General features: G+C 41.6%; 1 protein-coding gene across 1 annotated transcript in view; it reads right to left on the bottom strand.

Moving 5' to 3' along the window:
• The window catches only part of FBXW8 (F-box and WD repeat domain containing 8), a 127,929-nt gene that overhangs the window by 95,368 nt on the left and 16,143 nt on the right, over positions 1-16,418 (bottom strand). The gene's annotated exons all lie outside the window — the stretch shown is intronic.

The following is a 16,418-nucleotide window of genomic DNA, read 5'->3' as shown; positions in this document are numbered from 1 at the left end:
GAGGCTTGTCTTTATCTGACTGAACTCAAAGCTTCCTCTGTCTTATCTCCACTGCATTTGTCAAAAACAGTAAGGGAGAACTGTTTAACACTGTGGCTGCCTAAGGTAACATTAGCAACTGGGGCTAAGAGGATCTGACCAAAAGCTTAGATGGAAAACTGGGAAATGGGATGTCCACAAGGGGCTTTGAAAGGTTCCAATGTATTTCTAGCACTCAAGAATGCCATATACATGTGTAGGACTCTGTGTGCAGCCAAGACCTAAGACAGCCCTGATCTCTCACTCTGGCTAACCCTAAAGCTTTCCACAAGCACAAAATGAAAGCTAAAACAGAGTTGTGACCTGTTGACATATTGAAAGCATGCCCCAACAGAGAGAGCGCCTCAGCAAAAACTGGGAGATTTATTGCTTGAACACAGTTAGGGAAATCTCTGTCCAATCACTAGCTAACCACTAAGCTAAATGAGCAGAGAATTCAGTGGTCACAAATGACAAAAATACAAACTAAAGAATCAGTCCAGAGAAGTCACTAATAAATAGCAGCACCAAAGATAACAAAAGCTAACCCTCCCAAAAGGAAAGAATCTGATTTCCAGAGTTGCCCATTATTTTAAAAGTCCAGTTTTTAACAAAAAAGGTTGAGACATGCAAAGAAACAGTAAAATAGGAACCATATACTGGAAGAAAAAGCAGCCAACAGAAACTGTCCCTGAAGAAGTCCAGACTTTGGATTTAGTAAAGACTTTAGATCATCTATTATAAGTAAGTTCAAAATATTAAAGGAAAGCAGGTTTAGGAAAATAAAGTTATGAACACAATGTTTCATTAAGTACAAAATAGAGATAATTTTTTAAAAATAGGTTTGAAAGTTGAAAAGTAGAGTAGTAAACAAATAATTCAGATTTGAGTTAAAAGAAGAATCCACAAACTTAAAGTTAATTAAGATTATCCCATCTAAGAAAAAAAGAAAAACAACAATAGAAACCCCTCCCACCAAAATGAAAAAAATTAACAGAGTCTCAAAGGCTTATGTAATACCTTCTATGTGGACCAACATAGGCATTATGGGAGTCCCATAAGAGAAGGAGAGAAAGAGGTAGAAGGAATATCTAAAGAAATAATGGCTAAAAATTTCCCAAATACATTGAAAAATAAAACAGTTCACCAAACTCCATGAAGGATAAACTCAAAGAGTCACACCTCGACACATCATAAGATAGAATCATGAAAGCAGCAGGGGAAAAAGATTCCTTGTGTATACTTCTCATTAGAAACCAGGGAGGTCAGAGAGCAGTAGCCTGGCATATTCAAAGTGCTAAAGGAGGAGATTGCGAACCAGTAACTCTATACCTAGCAAAACTATCCTTCAAAATAAGAGGAATTAAATTATGCCAAGATAAACAATAATAAGAAATTAATCACTAGTAGACTTGCCCTATAAGAAATACTAAAGGGAATCCTTTAGGCTGAAACACAAGGATACTAGATAGTAACTTAATCCACACTAAGAAGTAAATCAGTAAAGGTCATTACAAGGGTAAATGTAAGTGACAGTATAAATGTATTTTTTGCTTGCAACATGTTCTTCTGATTAAAAAGACAACTGCCTAAAGTATAAAATTGTGTTTATAGGCTTATAACAAAGACATAATTTGCATGAAATAATATAGCAAGAAGGGAGAGGGAAGTTATAATGTAGCAGTTTTGGTATACTATTGAAATTAATTTGGCATTAATATAAACTAGATTGTTTTAAGATCCCTGGACAGTCATTAAGAAAGGAACTTAAAAAGTATACTGAAAGAAACAAAGACATTAAAATAGTATGCTAGAAAAAGATTTAAACACAAAAGGAGGCAGTAATGAAGAAAAAGAAGTACAAAAAAGACCTAAGACATACAGAAAATAGCAAAATGGTAGATATAAATTCTTATCAGTAATTATATTAAATGTAAATGGACTAAGCACTCCAATCAAAAGACAGATTGGCAGTTTAAATAAACATGACCTAAGGATATGCTGTCTACAAGAGACATTTTTTTTTTTTTTTTTAAGTAAACTCTACACCCAACATGGGGCTCAAACTTGTGACCTGAGATCAAGTCGCATGCTGACTGAGCCAGCCAGGTGTCCTAAGACATACACACTTTTTATTTTTAAAGGTTCATTTACTTTATCTGAGAGAGACCTCTAGGGGTTGTCGGGGAGGGGGTTGGTGGGCAGAGAGTGTCTTAAGCAGACTCCATGCTGAGCCTGGAGCCCACTATGAAGCTCATTCTCATGACCCCAGCCAAAACCAAGAGTCAGATGCTCAACCAACTGCGCCACCCTGACGACCCATGAGATATACATACTTTAGATTCCCATGCACTAATAGATTAAAAGGATGGAAAAAATATGTACTATGCAAACAATACCTGAAAGAGAGCTGAAGTACATATACTAATGCCACTTAAATTTTAGGGGGGGAAAAAAAAGGTTACCAGAGACAGAGGATATTTTTATAATGAGGGCCAATCTATCACAAAGACCTAATCATTATAAACTTATATACCTAAAAACAGAGCCCCCAAATACAAGAAGCAAAATGTGACAAAACTAAAGGATGAAACGGACAATTCAACAATACCAAGAGATTCTAATACCCAGTTTGAATAATGGATAGAATAAGTAAGTAGAATATCAACAAGGAACTATAAGAATTAAACAACACACACACACACAGAATTAAACAACACTATAGGGGCACTTGGGTGGCTCAGTGGGTTAGAGCCTCTGCTCTCAGCTCAGGTCATGATCCCAGGTCCTGGGGTCAAGCCCTGCATCAGGCCCCTGTTCAGGAGGGAGCCTGCTTCCCCCTCTCTCTCTGCCTGCCTCTCTGCCTACTAGTGATCTCTGTCTGTCAAATAAATAAATAAAATCTTTAAAAAAAGAGAATTAAACAACACTATAAACCAACTAGACATAAGAGATATCCATAGAACATTTTACTCAACAATTTGAGCATTATTCTCAAGTGCAATGGAGCATTCTCCAGGATAGACCACATACTATGCTATAAAACAAATCTAAGTTCAAAAGAACTAAAAAATTGTATGAAGTATGTTCTTTGACCACAATGAAGTGAATCAGAAACTGATAACAGAAGGAAATCTGGGAAATTCACAAATGTGTGGAAATTAAAGAACACACTAACAAATGTTAGCAAGCCAAACCACCAATGGGTCAAAGAAGTTGCAAAAGAAGCTAGAAAATACTCTGCAATGAGTGAAAATGAAAATGCAACATACAAAACCTAAGAGGCCCAATGAAAGCAGTGCTTAGAGGGAAGTATATAGCTATAAACTCATATTTTTAAAAATCTAAAATCCATAGCCTAGCCTACAACTTAAGCTAGAAAAAGAAAACTAAACCCAAAGCAAGCAGAAAGAAAAATTACAACAGAAATGAGTGAAATAAAAAGAAAATGGAGCAAATAAAAGCTGGTTATTTGAAAAGATGACCAAAACTGACAAACCTTCAGCTAGATTGACCAAAGAGGGGGACAAGGGTGGGGGGTGGGGGAGAATCAAATTACTAAAATCAAGGAAAGGCCATCACTATGAACCACAAAAATGAAAAGCTTTATAAAGGAATATTATGAACAATTATATGCCAACAAATTAGATAGACTAGATGAAATGGACAAATGCTTAAAAAAAAAAAAAAAAAAAAAAAAAAGAAGCACACCAAGTACTGAAGTTAACTTATGAAGAAACAGAAAATCTGAACAGCTCTGTAACAAGTGAAGAGGTTACACTGTTAATAAAAAACAAAACAAAACTCTGCACAAAGAAAAGCCCAGGCCTAGATGATATCATTGGTGAATTCTAGACGTTTAAAAAGAATTTTTAAAGTGGTTAAAGCTAAATTAAAAGAAATTTTAAAAGAATTCTACCAAATGTTTAAAAAGATTAATGAATAACCAGTAATACACAAACTCTTCTAAAAAATATAAGAGGGAACATATCTCAACTCGTTCTACGAAGCCAGTACTTCTGATACCCAAACCAAAGACTGCACAAGAAAACTACAAACCAATATCCCTGATGAATATACACAAAACTGAATCCAGCAACGTATGAAAAGGGTTATACTTTATGACCACATACAATTTGTCTCAAATACAGGGTCAGCTGAACATACAAACATCAAGGTGATATCCCGGTGCTAGGATCAAGGACCAGAACCACATGCAGTTCTCAAAGATTAACAAACAACATAAAATTAAAGAGAGTTCTTTACATTCAAAATAAATCTGTACTGTACAAAAGAGTTCAAAGTGGAGTGCCTTTATATAATGTCCCCAAGGAGACCTAAAGTGATATGGATATAGATCTGATCAAGTTTTTAGGAACATGCTTCAAGATCACCTGCGTTATCCAAGAAGCAGGATGGCATAATAGAAAACCAGTTACACGGAGCCTGGGTGGCTTAGTCGGTTAAGCGTCTGCCTTTGGCTCAGGTCATGATCCCAGGGATCCCCCATGATCATCCCGCATGATCCCTGGGATCAAGCCCTGCGTCGGGCTCCCCGCTCAATAGGTAGCCTGCTTCTCTCTCTCTACCACCTGTGCTCTCTACTCAGCAAGGAGTCTGCTTCTCCCTCTGCCCCTGCTCCTGCTTTCTCTTTCTCTCATGCTCTATTGTGTACACTCTAATAAATAAAATATTTTAAAAAATAAAATAAAAATTAAATTAAAAAAAAAAAAAAAAAAAACCAGTTACACTTGTGAAAAAAACAAAACCCAAGACCTCAGATTCTATTGTCCAGTCTTTCACTAGTTAGCTGTGGTATAATGACAAAGTCACTAAGCTTCCCTGTGCCGCTTTCATGGGCCTCTTTCCTCCTCACTGGTGGGGAGGAATCAGACATCCTGAAATGTCCATCACAACACCAAAGTCTGACTTTTGGAAAGTGGTTTTCTCACCCTTAAAAAGTGAATCATCATACTCCACCACCAGCAGAGTGGTTGTGCATCTCAAAGAGCTCAAGAAAAGGACCCTGCAAACAATTGTTTACTCATAGGTCGCACAGTACTACAGATCACACTGACAACACTCCAGGAGGCACAAATTCATTATAAAATCATGCTGCTCCAGGGGCACCTGAGTGGCTCAGTCAGTTAGACACCCGACTCTTGATTTCGGCTCAGATCATGGTCTCCGGGTTGTGAGACTGCACCCTGCATCGGGCTCCCTGTTTTGGGCGGAACGGGGGGGGGAGTCTGCCTGGATTCTCTCTGCCACTCCCCCCCCCCAAGTAGCTCACAAGTGTTGCTGCTCCAATTACTTTGAGGAGTCCATTAGCTTCCTTGTGTTTTTAAAAATAACTTCTATTAAATCTAGAATGGGTTTCCACTTGCTCCATGGCAGCAGAAAGAGGTTAGCTTTTGGGAAGTAAAAATTAGAATCCAAGAATTCAGATGGTTTCAGTGTCAAAATTTCTGATTTTCCATCTCAAGCAAAGTATACGAAGAACAATTATTATTACAATACCTTACTCAACTAAAAGTATGTCAAAGCAATACTGATCTACAGAACATTCTAATGGTACATGAAAATTCTGGCTTCCTGCGGGCATGCAAGCTCCAGGTACCACAAGCCATCACATCAGCAGAGTCATCTTCCCTGTAGGCATGGACACTGTGCATGGCAGCCCCAGCATCAGAAGTTAGGGCAGGTAGCATAAAGAAGTGCAAGGCTTCCATCACTTTGCTGAACCAAAGTGCCACCCTGTCATGCTGAAGGTGTCACTCAGGCTCAAGTCTTCAATGGTTTGGAAACTGAAGAAGTAAGAGGGGTCCTGGAGATCAACCAGGAGCAGTTCCCATCACAGGAGGGCGACTCCTAGCAGCCCTGGTTGGTAAGCGGCTTCTGCAGAGAGCTGAGCTGACCTTCCAAATCAGTCCGATCCACTGCAAAGCCGTCTGGCTGTTTAGAAAGGGCTTCCTCCCTTTGGTTAGTTAAAGGGATTCGCCCATGGCCCTAATTTTGCCTTTCTCAAGAAATCTCTATTCCTTCCTCCACCTGACAGCTTCTCAAGAAGGTGTCTTCTCAAGAAGACACTGTCCTAATTCCCCTTAGTCATTTCACAGGCCTAAATATCACCCATTTCCCTCAACTAACTGTCCTAGGACTAGACTAGTTCCCATACCCCTTATCTCTGAACATACCTTAATACTTGTGCACATACAGTGTCCCTCTTCAAATGTGATACCCAGCACAAAACAACACTCCAAATGCAGGTTTCAAGCGTCATGAGCAGAAAAATTTTATCAGACGCCAATTTGCTGCTTCAATTGTTGTAAATATCTCATCATGGCAACTAAATTAACAATCCACCAAAGCTTCTACAGTTTATGAAACACTTAAGGCACAAAAGTACTATAAACATGCACGGACTTGTCACCCATTTAATAAGATATTACTAATAAGTTTGAACCCCTGTGCATCTCTAGGTCTGTACCCTCTCCCCTCCTGTTGGGGTAACCTGAATGTGGTATCCATCATTCTTCAGAGTTGTTTTGTTTGTTTGTTTTGGCAGGGGAGAGGAGAGAGGGAGGGATTGAGAGAGAGAGAAAGAGAGAGAGAGAGAATAGGGGAGGGGCAGAGAGAGAATCTTAAGCAGGTTCCACGCTTAGCCTGGAGCTCCACACAGGGCTTGATCTCACAACCACGAGATCATGACCTGAGCCAAAAAACTGACTGAGCCACCCAGGTGCCCCCATTCTTTAGTTAGTTGTTTTTGTTTTTGTTTTTGTTTTTTAAGATTTTACTTATTTATTTGACAGAGATCACAAGTAGGCAGAGGCAGGCAGAGAGAGGAGGAAGCAGGCTCCCTGCTAAGCAGAGAGCCCGAAGCGGGGCTCAATCCCAGGATCCTGGGACCATGACCTGAGCCGAAGGCAGAGGCTTAACCCACTGAGCCACCCAGGCGCCCCTCTTATTTTTTTTTTTTTAAACACAAACTGCAGTTAAATAAAGTCCCACTTCTTACTTCTACTCTATTAGTTTTTTTAATCTAATTTTAAGTCCCATTTTAAACCCCAGCTCTCTGTACCTACCCCCACATTTTAGAGCATCTTTAAACCCCAATTCTGTCATCTTTTGCATTAACTACTTCTCCCATGGATAAGTCATCTGCAAAATATGGTCTGTGGGCCTCTACCTCTTAATTATTTAAAAAAAAAAAAAAAAAAAAAAAAGTTAACCAGGATGGAGCTGAGGACAGAGCCCATGGCAAACCACTAGAGCCCTCTCTGCACCCACCCCCTTCAGCTGACATGGATCCATTAAGCAGCCCACCCCGGGCATGGCCACAGCATCAGTTACAAACTCATTTAACCACACTGTCATCCCACACTTCTCCATCTGAGGCATAAGGGCATCAAGGAAACAAACCCTCATCTGATCACGAGTGGTCAGGCAAGAAAGAATGGGATGACGACTCAGGAACACTGGAGCTCTGGTTTGGACTTGACAGAACACCATCGTTTGATTTTTGGCATGTTTGGGCCGCAGCTGAGCCTGCCCCGGACATGAGTGGTGCCTGTGCATCTGCCCATGCCAGGGCGAGTCTGAGAACTAGGCAGTCATCAAGCGCAGACAGGAACAGACCCACATCAGTGGTGATGGAGCCAGGCACAACTCAAACAGTTCCAGAGCAGAGCACTTCCCTACCAGTCCTCCAGAAGTGAGGGTTAAAGTATTAGAGAAGGGCAAACACACAGAGACCCTAAAGGGTCCTCAAGGGCAGAAAGTACTCACCAAACCCAGGGCAGCTCACTCTGATCTTGGGATGCCAGGAGCCTTTTTGGTAAACATCGTGAAATGTAAAATTTTATAAAAACCATGAAATGTTAACTGGATGAAAGACTCAGAGTAGCTAAGAGATCATATAACTGGTAGGCATTATTGCACAGACCGGCACTTCCCAAAGCATGCTCAGTAGAACAACTCCTCAGGGGGCTAATAAGTCACCTTAAAAAAAAGGATTCCATGGTCAGATGAATTTGGGGAACACTGGCTTAAAAAAAAAACAAGCAGAGGTATTTCGCTGAAGAACTTCTGAGGGCTTTTATAGTTGGCCAGGTGTTGCTGATCTCTCAGAAGGACGGGAGACACTGCATTCCCCAAACTTATTTGGCTCCTGAACTCTTCCTAAGGACGGTCTCAAAAGCCTTAGTGCTCTGCAGACGCAACCTGAAAGAACATTCGCGGCCTATCAGTGAGCGGGTGAAGAGCTGGACACGAAGACAAGCAATTCTCCTCTGCCTGCCAGATACCTTGTGCGCGACCCCCTTCTCCCCCAGGGCAGGGAAGCTACATACCGGATCCCAAGCCCCATCCCAAGTACAGGACAGTACCTTTAATGTGGGAGTCTAAAAATCAGCTACAGGCTGCTTTTTATTAGATGGAGCCACTCAGTCAGCAGCAGCATTTTAAGAAAATCCAAATCCAATGCTCAGTGACTACAAACTAGAAGATCCCAATTAAATTAAACATTCTGGATGAGTTTTCAGGAGATGTACTAAACCATACAGTCCTCAGCCACTTAAAACGGAGGCACTTTTCCGTGGGACGTTCAAGAAGTCCCAGATAGATTAGACCTTGAGAACACTGGAAGCAGAAAACAGATTTTTCTATTAGCTTCAAAGAAAATGCCAAGTCACTTTAAATAACATGATCTGAAATGTGTATAACAGGGTTAACGGGATGAAAAACGGAGAACAAAAAGTTGATGTTTCGGTGCATCATTCCCACTGCTAACCCCTAGATCACAAGGATTATTCTGTAGAAAGCAATATTCAGGATAAAGTTTAAAACCCTGGATAACAAACAATCATCTCTTTGAGGGATTCAGAAAAGCTAGAGGTGAGAATTACTTCCAAAAAGGGATCAGGACTGTACCTACAATTAGATATTAAACGCAGAAATGTGCCAACAATTTCTTTGGCAAACTGTAAAGGGAGGGTGCCTTTGCTCTCCCCTTCTTTTAAAGGGGCACAAAAGTGACAGGCTCTAAGAATGTCTTATAATCCTGGGGGAAAAAAAACAAAAACAAGAAACAGGACCTAGATAAATTTTCACAAATTTAAAAGCATCTCACTGAAAGGAAAGATAATAGTTTTGATTTCTTATATTATATTAAATCTAGCAAGTTTATAAGCTTGAATTTTCCAAAGGCCTAATGGTCCTTCTTTAATACACTAGGATTGGAACGGCCCTACCCAGTAAGAGCCCCACTGAGTGAGCCTCAGCTGTGAGAATTTGCTAATAAAAGTGTCTCCAGTATTTTGCTTTATAGCACCACTGTGAATTGCAGCATTTAAAAAAAGGGGGAAAAAAAAAAGCCCTTGGCTCCAAAACTAGCTTTATTAACTCTGCCTGGATTAGGGTTACCAGTGAGGCCCACAACAGAGGGAAACACTCATTGTTCTGGTTACATGTTCACAAATCAAGTCTATTTTGTGAGGACATACCATGTACAGACAGTTCCACATACACTCATTAGCTCGATTTCCTTATTGCCTTTCTCCCCATTCACTCTCGATTCTGCTCACTTTCGCCCCAACCGTGCCATGGATTCTGGCTAAGGTCACCAGTGATCTCCAAGTTGCTAAACCTGGCGGTCATTCTCAGTCCTATCTGACTAAAGGTGACACTTAATACCGCTGATCACTTTTTCTTCCTCGAAAAGGTCATCCCTTGGTTCCAGGGGACCATGTGTTCTGGGTTTCTTCCCACATCACAGGGAACGCCTTCTCCAACTCCTCATCTTGGCCTCTAACAACCATGATGTGACAGAGCTCAAATCCTAAGTCCCCCTCCATCTACACTCACTTCCCTAATGACCTTATCCAGTTTCCTGGCTTTAAATTAAACCAATGATGTGGGGCACCTGGGTGGCTCAGTTAAGTGTCTAGCTCTTGATTTCAGCTCAGGTCATGATCTCAGGGTCGTGAGATCAAGCCCCACATCAGGATCCGTGCTCAGCAAGGTGTCTATTTGCGATCCTCTCTCCCTCTCTCTCCTCAGAAATAAATCTATAAAAATATATACATACCAACGATGTGCTGCTAGCTCCCAAATTTCTCTAGCCTTACAGCCCACTACTGATCTTCCCCCCAAACTTTCTCATCTGTCTTCTCTTGTCAGTAACAACAATTTCATTGGCCCAGTTGTTCAAGCCCAATACCCTGGAGTCCCAGTTGACTCCTCTTTCTCTCCCTATACCCAGCCCCATCAGCAGCCCTGACTCGATTCAATGCACTCCAAGCCACCATCTTCTCGTCTGGGTTAGTTCAGTAGCTTTCTCACTGGTCTCCCTGGTGCATCCTTGTCCCCCTTCGCTCTGGTCTCCACATAGCAGCCCAAACGATCCCTCTCAAAAGGTAAATCAGACCTTGTCACTTCTCAGCTCAAAACACTTGAATGGCTTCCGACCTCTTTTAGAATAAAAGTTTAGGTTCTTTTAATGGATTTAAGTGCCTTTTCCCATTTTAACTATTTCTTCTTCCTTTTCTCCCCATCTGTTCTTCATACCCTCACCTCTATTGGTTTCTTATTGATGCTCTAACAAATTACCACAAATTTAGCGGCTAAGAACAATATAAGTGTATTTTTTTATGGTTCTGGAAACCAGAAGTCTAAAAACCAAAGTACAGTGGCAGGGCTGCATTCCTTCTGGAGGCTTCGGGGGGAAACCTGTTTCTGTCTCCTTTCTAGCCTCTGGAGGCCACATTACATTCCTTGACTTTGTGGCCCCTTCCTTCATTTTCAAAGCCAGCAACACAGCATCTTAGCTTTGACCTCCAGCCTCCCTCTCACAAGGAACTTTGTAATTACATGGAGACACTTGGATCATCCATGATAACCACCCCATCTCAAGGTCCTTAACTTCCTCACATCTGCAAAGGCCCATTGCCGTAAGAGGTAACATATGCACAGGTTCTGAGGACTAGGGCATGGACCTCTTGCCTAAGAGGCATTATTGCACCTGCCACATCCTAGGCACTCTGACCTTCTGCTAGTTCTCAAGCGTAACAGGTGTGCTCCGCCTCTAGGCCTCTCCGCTTCCTACTCGCCTCTGCCAAAGACCTGCGTAGCTTCATTCTTCCCTCCGTTAGGTGTTTGCCCAACGGTCACCCTCTCTGTGAAGTCTTCCACATCACCTCTATGGGCTTCGAGTTTCTCCACAGCACCTTCTACCATCTGAAACACACTCTGCTTCACTGGTGCTCCCTGCACAGACAGGAAGCTCTGAGAGGGGAGTTTATGTCCTATTCTCTGCTGCACTGTTCCAGACTCGTGCACGGCACGCAGCAGGCCCCGTGAATAGCTGAACGAGGTGGAAAGTCCAACTTCTAAAAATTCAACACTTAAACGGCAAAATGCTTTTCACTGCGCGGCTTCTTGCATCTACAGCCCTCAAAAGGCTCAGACGTTCTCACTAAATCCTACTTTTCGCTGTTTTTCCTTCTTGTAAACTTCTTAATGATAGACCACTGCGAGCACACAAAGAATGAAGCAAGCAGTGTAAACAACCTCACGCCCCCAGCACTCCGTTCAAATAATTACTGAGGCGCTGCCATTCTTCTCTCATCTAGCTCCCCATCTTTGCTCCCCGAGTGGCTGCTCTTGTCACCCCATTTTTCAGTTTTTTAAAAAGATCTATTCATTTATCGGAGCGCGCGCGCACGCGTGGGAGCAACCAAGGGCACATGAGCAGGAGGGCTGGAGGGAGAGGCAGAGAGAGAGTCTCAAGCAGACTCCCCACCCGGAGCGGAGCCCGGTGTGGGGCTCAATCTCATGATCCTGAGATCCTGACCTGAGCCCAAACCAAGAGCCAGACACTTAACCTGACTGCACCACCCAGGCGCACCCCCCCTTTAAAGGAGGCAGCCATGACAAGCTGGTGAATTAAAAAGAAACCTCTGAGGATGCCTGAGTCCCAAGCAGGCACGTGTCTCCCTTGGAGATGGGGTCAGGTGGCAAAGCAGAGAGAGAAGAATGAAAAGAACCCTGCCAGCAGTTACCTTTTCAGAGTTAGGTCGGCTACTGGTGGTGGGGGGGGGGGGGGGGGTCATTCCAGCAGCACCTGGCTAGAGATTTCCAACTTTAAAGACTTCATGAAGATCTTTAGCTAAATAAAACCTCAGATTTTACTTGCTTCTATTTGGAGATCATAAGATCTCATATTCCTTAAAACCTGAGCTATCAGAGGCACCCGGGAGGCTCAGTGGGTAGAGCGAGTGACTCTTGATCTCAGGATCATGGGTTTGTATTTCATGTTGGAAGTAGAGCCTACTTAAAAACTTGAAATATTGGGGTGCCTGGGTGGCCCAGTTGAATCTGATTTCTGATTCAAGCTCAGGTCTTGAGCTCAGGGTTGTGAGTTCAAGCCCTGCGTTGGGCTGTACACAAATGGAGCCTACTCTAAAAAAAAAAAAAAAAAAAAAAAAAAATCATAATCTAATATAGTGGGCTTTAGTTACAGATTTATTTTGGTAATACCTACTCCTTGTTTGTCAATTTTACCATACATCTTAAGTTTTTAACCTCCAGCTCTACCCCATTTTTCTTCATTGCTTCCTTTATGCACATTTTTCTACTTCTTACTTGAAAAATGTGACACTGTTACCTATACAGCTAGATTTCTAAAGTTATACTTTAGGAAACAGACATAAAATGTGAAACAAATGAAAATTAAAATAAGACAAAATTATAGAGATGAAAACAGACTGGTGGTTGCGAGGGACTAGGGATGGGGTAGGGGCAGAGATGGCCAGCCCATAAGAGGGAGCACAAAAGATCCTTGTGATGAATGTTGTGTACTTTTACTGTGTGGCCACATAAATCCACACCTGTGGTAAAACTGGGCAGAACTAAATACATTCAAAATAAATGTATGTAAAGCTGATGAAATCAGAGTTAAGCTCTATGGACTGTACTAATGTCGGTTCCCTGGCTTTGATATTACTCTGTACCCAAGATATTGCCAAATGAGAGAACCGGGAGAAGAGAACACAGGACCTCTCCAGACTATCTTTTGCAACTACCCATGAATTTATAATTATTTTTTAAGGTTTTAAAATTACTCTTAGTAAATCCTAAAACCATTACTTCTCAGAATTACAATTCCTATTGTAATATAACAGCAGACTTACTCTTCCAATTAAAAAAAAATTGTAAGTTTGAACTCAACAATTTTGTAATTGTTATCTGCTTAAAAACATTGTCTTTTAGAGTACCAGGAACTCCATGGGCATACACACAACAAAACCATAAAAATATAAGTAGCAAAATGATAAAGCTGTTCAATGAATCGCCCAATACATAACTTTGCTTACTAAAAGCGACACTGTTTTTTAAGACATTTCAGCATGAAACATTCCCACAGGGACAGTAAATCCCGCAAGAGACAACTATCCATAGCAAGGAGCTAGGAAGGTCAGCATCAAAAGTACACAAGGATCACAAACAAATGCAGTGGGACTTTAGTTCTGAAAGCTTAAAACCTACAAAGCAGAAAACAAAGGGATGCAGAAAGGAGACAAAGAGTAAAATCACTTCTCCAGCATACTTTGTGGCATAATTAAATCTCAAGAAGTCCTTCCCAATCCAGGTTCCTTACTGTTAGTCAGTTACCAATTTGGCATAAAGATCTAAGCAAACAAGTTTTCTCCAGGGCACACATATAGTTCATGGTGCCAATTCTACTATAACTGGCCCAATTTCACTAAAATCCCAAGGCGGCTTGATTAAAAGAGAAAAGAGAGACAGAGGGACAGACAGAGCAAGCCCCCTCTAAAAATCAAATCATACAGCAGCAGGACATTTCACTCAACAGAAGGACTTTTTCCCCGGTTTTAAAAGTAAAAACACCACAAGAAACAAATGAAAATGCTACTGATTTCTATTACGTGGTGCTTGTACTTTAATGCTTGAAAAAACAAAGCCAATTCTAAGCATTACCAGCCATCCATTGTCTTCTTCATGCAAAGGCACTATTAAAAAAAAAAAAAAAATCCTGGCTTCATAGATCAGAGCCACCTTAGGGGTTCTGTTTAAGAATATTTTCATGCTTATATGTGTGCTCTAAAAATTAGGCTGAAACGAAAAACAAAAAACAAATCCAACTGGCCAAAGAGGGAAAAATTCTGGTGGACAATTGGACCACTGTGTTGCAAATTAAACCGTTCACACCTGCAGAATAATCTCACCAGCATGACCAATCTATCCTGAAATGCAGCCCCCTTATACCAAAAGGGGGATCTCTCCTTCCACTAGATCCTATCTTTCACTGATAAACTCTTTGGATGAGAAAACCAGCAGCAGATGTGAAAGCCACATGGCCCTCTACAAAGCAGGAGAGCAAAAAGAAAGGATTCCTTAAACAGCAGCTCCCTATCAAGAATGAAGATTTTATCATCTAATGCTGACTTTGTGGAAAGCAGCTAGCTATTAGACCCTGTTCCAAGACTCCGGCTAACAGCATCAGGCTGAAATCCAGGAATTGGACTCATTTAGCTATACCCTTGTTTTCGACTCTTGGGAACAGGGCCAAAGTGTAAAGTTAGAATAGAACAAATCCAATTTCCAAGGGAAAGAAGAAGACAATATAGGTACTCTTGCTTAATGCACTTGATAGGCTCTGAGCACGGTTTACATTTCAGTACATTTTTATTTAGTGAATTTTAGCCTTAGAATAATTCTTTCCATTATTTCTTGAAGACTCCAGACTCTGCAAGTATTAAAAAATACTTGCTAACACCCCCACTTAATATTGTGGCAATCAAGAATACTAAAAACTTGGGGCACCTGGGTGGCTCAGTCAGTTAAGCGTCTGCTTTTGGCTCAGGTCATGATCCCAGGGTTCTGGGATCAAGCCCTGTGTCGGGCTCCCTGCTGCTCCCCCTGCTTGTGCTTCCTCCGTCAAATAAATAAATAAAACCTGAAAAAATAAAAAAAATACTAAAAGCTCTTTCAAATTCCTATCTAGGTAGAAAATTTTGACTAAGCAAACGGCTTCATATAGTATAAAACCAGAAACTTTTTTTTTTTTTAAAGATTTTATTTATTTGTCAGAAAGAGAGAGAGAAAGAGCGAGCAGAGGCAGACAGAGTGGCAGGCAGAGGGAGAAGCAGGCGCCCCACAGAACAAGGAGCCCGATGTGGGACTCGATCCCAGGACGCTGGGATCATGACCTGAGCCGAAGGCAGCTGCTTAACCAACTGAGCCACCCAGGCGTCCCAAAACCAGAAACTTTTTAAAATTGTCCTGTATTTTGTGTGACTTCATTGAACTGCCAGAGGTAGCAAGCTCTAGAGTCTACATTTGGCTACAGTTTGTACCTCTCAAACCGTCTTAATCTTTTTAACTTCACATTTTTTAAAATTTTCAACAAATTTTTTATATTTATTTGAGTAATCTCTATACCCAACCTGGGGCTTACACTCACAACCCCAAGATCAAGAGTTGCAGGCTCCTCTGACTGAGCCAGTCAGGCCCCCCTAGAATTTTAGTACACAGTTCTGGTACCATTCCATTTTACTGATCCCTTTCCTTTAAGATGTAGACACTTGTGTAAAAGGCAGTCTGGAATCCGGGGACAGGAAATGGTAGCCACTAGACAAATTAAGTCTTTGGGAGTTATAGACAATGAATACTCTAGTCTCCTCTGGGGAATACAGGTATCCATAAAAACCAAAAGGTCAGCAATCATACATTCAACTTATGAGAAATTATACACTTCACCCATTATACTCTTTACCAAAAAGAAGTGAAAAAGAGACTTAATTTAATGGGATAAACCCTTGCTCCTCAAAGTGTGGTCAAAGCCACACAGGTATTACCTGGTTAGAAATGCAGAATATCGGGCCCTACCCCAGACCTCCTGAGTCCAAATTTGCATTTTATCAAGATCTCCTGTGATACATGTACACAGTCAAGTGTGGCCTGGACGGTATGTGCCACCATGCTGCCCCATGGGCATATGCCCCAGAACAAGCAGTAGATGGGGAACACAGATCTGCAATTCCCTCAGGGGGTGTCTGTTCTCACGTGCCTCGCACCTCATTGAGTGGAATTCTTGTCTTTAAAGGGTCATTTGGACAATACGCGTAACACATGACTTCACTGTTTTGTCCCCAGGCTGACCCTCAGCTCCCCACCTAACGACCGGCTTGATTTAACCAAGGGCTGGCATCTTTGCATTAATGCTGAGGACATTAACAGCTCTGGCTAGCTCTATAAAGGCCGAGCAGAGCTGTCGGCCACAGGGCGACCGTAACTCAGATGGGCAGGGAGAACAGAGCTCTTGAACAGACGGCCACAAGGAGATAAACACCAAGTGGTGCTATAGAACCCAATCC

Source organism: Lutra lutra, chromosome 12, assembly GCF_902655055.1.
Source record: "Lutra lutra chromosome 12, mLutLut1.2, whole genome shotgun sequence".
Lineage (NCBI taxonomy): Eukaryota > Metazoa > Chordata > Mammalia > Carnivora > Mustelidae > Lutra > Lutra lutra.
Note: the sequence above shows the minus strand (reverse complement) of the source record. Positions and strands in the feature narration are given on the sequence as shown.